This window comes from Physcomitrium patens, chromosome 4 (genome assembly GCF_059467195.1).
Source record: "Physcomitrium patens ecotype Gransden chromosome 4, ASM5946719v1, whole genome shotgun sequence".
Classification (NCBI taxonomy): domain Eukaryota; kingdom Viridiplantae; phylum Streptophyta; class Bryopsida; order Funariales; family Funariaceae; genus Physcomitrium; species Physcomitrium patens.
This window is the reverse complement of record NC_143413.1, coordinates 13,525,995-13,529,969: the sequence shown is the minus strand read 5'-3', so window position 1 is coordinate 13,529,969 and position 3,975 is coordinate 13,525,995.

Genomic DNA, 3,975 nt, shown 5'->3' with positions numbered 1-3,975 from the left:
TTCTTGATAACATATATCGTTATCATGGCCTACCAGATGATATCGTGTCGGATCGAGGTACTCAGTTTGTATCCAAGTTTTGGAGGTCCCTCTTTGAGATATTGAAGGTGGATATTAAGCTCTCTTCGGCTTTTCATCCTCAAACTGACGGTCAAACGGAGCGGGTGAATCAAGTTTTGGAGCAATATTTACGATGCACCATCAACTATCAACAAGATGATTGGACTGCATATCTACCGCTTGCTGAGTTCGCATACAACAACACTCTTCATGCGTCAACTCAACAAACACCATTCTTCTCCAACTACGGATACCACCCCAAGCTCGATTTATTGAGTTCTTCAGCAAATAACAACCCAGCAGCTGAAGGATTTGTGAAGCAACTATCGGAGCTTCAAGCGACGTTGAAGCTTCAATTACAATCTGCCCAAGAGAGTTACAAGGCATCTGCAGATAAATATCGAAATGAGGTGCCTACTTTTAAAGTTGGAAGTAAAGTATGGCTTCTTCGACGGAATATCAAGACCAAGCGGCCATGTGACAAATTGGACTATCGGAGATTAGGGCCATTTGTTATCGAGAAGCAGATCAATCCGGTGGCATATCGTCTGGAGTTACCAGCTACTATGGAGGTACATCCAGTCTTTCACGTGTCTTTGTTGGAACCTTATCGAGAGTCAGCTTTTTTCCAAAGAGTACAAAGTCCGCCACCAAGTATCGAAATTGAAAACCATGAGAAATACGAGGTGGAAAAGGTACTAGATTCACGGCGTAATAGAAGAAAATTGGAGTATTTAGTGCATTGGAGTGGATACGACATCAATGAACGAATGTGGGAGTGTGCCGAAAATCTTGCCAATGCGCCAAAAAAGGTACAAGAATTTCATCAACGATATCCTCATAAACCTAAGCCGATTCAACGATAGCTTCTTGCTGAAGCTTGTTCATCAAGTAGCATAAAAAGAGAGGAGAGCACCTCCAAAACCCATAGTTCGATAGTGTAGAACTTTGTTAGCAACTATAGTTTGCTCTCATCATTTTAGCCTTTAGACATGGATAGTCAAGATACTACACTTGTTATGTCATCTCAAGCGACTAGCTCACGAAGACGACCGCGAGATGAAGAACCGCCTGCACCACGACAACGTCGGAGGATACCGAGCAATAGATCGCTAGTAATTGTATTTGAGGTCGAGCCTGCCTACGACGGTCAGCTAGAAGGTGTGTTTGGAGGACAGTTTCACAATGAAGACACAGAAGTCCATGCTTGGTCAGAGGTTGAAGGTGTTGGTCACTACCGTTGGCTCCAAGGGTCGATGAATCATTTGCCTCCCGAACAACAATTGGAATTCATAGTGGATGTGATGCGACAGATTTTCATTTTCTTGCGTTGGTATTGACTGATAACAACATTGCTTCTCGGAGACCTCGAAGCTAGAAGAGGAGGTGATGTCATGGATATACATTGGAAGATTCTTCGAATATTCTTCTAGAATATTCTCTAAAGATTCTCTAAAGATTCCTTTAGAAGGTTCTTAGAATATTCCCTAAATATTCTCTTAGAAGGTTCTAGAATATTCTTAGAAGGTTCTAAAATATTCTGATAGATTCTAGGAAGTTGCTCGAGAAGTTTCATAATTAGTAGAAGTTGTTGGAGAAGCGTCCTAGTTAGCGGAAGTAGCTCGAGAAGCTTCCTATTCAGTAGTATATATAGGAGTCGAGGCTGAAGGGTTCTTCAGTCTCGACAACACATCTCTTGGAGTTCTAGCTCACCTTTCTGGTGTTGTTCTTGTACTCATCTGTTTAATTTAGTTTTGCCACTTCTTCTTGAACTTCTTGTTAGATTTCAAGTCTGTATTTTGTGTCCGTGACAATGACACTACCAAACAATAAAGGTCGTCTATCTATTACTTCTACGTGAATGGATTTAGATTTTTGTACCAGAGGAATCTTGTGTCACTTAGCAAATTCTTCATCTAAAAAGTAAGCAGATGCTCTTGAATCTAATAACTCTAAGGTTTTTAGTTTTTGAGGACCAAAAGATAGAAGAATGGTAAAGCAATGGACATGCTAAGCGAAAAGAGAGGAACTTGATTGTTATTGTGGTATTGAATTGTCCAACTGCACGGTCCCTATTATCGCTGGACATCCTCGTTTTCTTGAATAAACATGCCTTTAGTCTTGATAATGCGTCAATTTTGCTTCTTGGGACAGTTTCTAACTCTGTGGCCTTCTTCACTATAATACAAGTATAGTCCTTCCTCCATACACTGCTTTTTTTCTTCTGGAGTTAGGGATTTGATACGTACTATGTCAATTTGCATATCTTCTATCTCTGAATGTAAATTCAAGCTGCTTGCTGACATAGTTGGAGCATGATGAGCCATATGTTGACTTGAGCGTTGATCTTGGCGATGCTGGAACATGCGGTTATTGCACTTCACAGCTTGGCTAATGGGTTCGTTGAGGGTTTGCGGATCAGAAAGAGATAATAACAAATCCTTCACATAGTCCTTGAAGCCCTAATAAAATTGACTCATCAATGCTTCCTCATCCCAATTGATGTCACACGCTAATTCTTTGAAATCTGATGCGTAGACTAATGCGGAGCATGCCCTTTGTTATAGTCATCAGATCTTTATTGTAGTCCATTGCGCCTTATCATGTTCGCCAAATACTTCCAAAAAAGTTTCAAAGTTGTTCAAAATTGACAATCATTTTTCAAACAAAGGAGCAAACCATGATAGAGCTTGCCCCGGGCGCAAAGTTTCAACCAATCCAACACATGACTCCTTCGTCGGATAGCGTTCGGGCTATAAAGCTGTTATGAATCTAATTTGATTGAAAAAACCTCAAAACTTGGAATGCATACTATCGAACTTATCTAGAAGGCTAATTTGGGGCTCCTTTTGTTGTAAGACCAACGGTCCTTGTTCAACTAGAAGCAAAGCTGCTTCTCTTAGTGCTGAAGCTTGAGGCTGGTGAATCCTCGATTGTGCCATCCCAGATGCTCTATCATTATGAATTCTTGCAATGATTCTTTCAATCTCTATAGTTCTCTACGATGACGTAGCAAGAACATTCATAATGGCATCCTACTTGGACTCCGAACTTTCAGACATACTAATATCTTGACCTCCGACCATTCTAAGAGAAGGAAAGAAATGACTCTACAAGAAGGCAGTATTGGTTTATAGGAGGGTACTCCGCAACTTGTAAAATGCCTTGAAATCTTCAAAAAGAGGAGTAATCTACTCTCTCCAAGAAAAATAAGACTCTAATATTATAATAGAAGAAATATCAATTTAGAGGAGGGTAATCCACAACCTCTAAAATGCCAACACCTTCAAGCAGAGGGATAATCCATACTCTAACAAGAAGGATCTAGTTCTAATATAAAAGATGAGTGTAGTCTCGACAAACTGTCACGAATTTAGAATACTGACTAGAAATCTAAATAAGAAGCTGAAGAAGAATTAACAAAAACTAGATTAATGAGATGAGTACAAGAACAACACTAGAGAGGTGAGCTAGAGCTCCAAGAGGTGTGTTGTCGAGACTAAGGATTCCCTCAGTTCCGGCTCCTATATATACTACAAGTTAGGAAGCTTCTCAAGCAGCTTCCATGATCTTGAAAACTTCTCAAGTAGCTTCTAGAAACTACAAAGCTTCTTTACAACCTTCTAGAATCTTCTACAACTTCCTAGTGTATATCCTTGATATTAGGACATAAAGTTTTTTTTATTAAAAATATATGTTATATACCTTATTAACCCAATAATATGCATTTTTATTTGTATATCAATTTTTCTCTAATTAGATAAATATATTGTTTGGATTTTGACTTATATATATATATATATATATATATATATATATGTGTGTGTGTGTGTGTTTTTTTTTTTTTTTTTCTTAATATTAATAGGAGCATTTAGAATTGAAGTCATGTTGAATAATAGTTATAATTTTGATTTT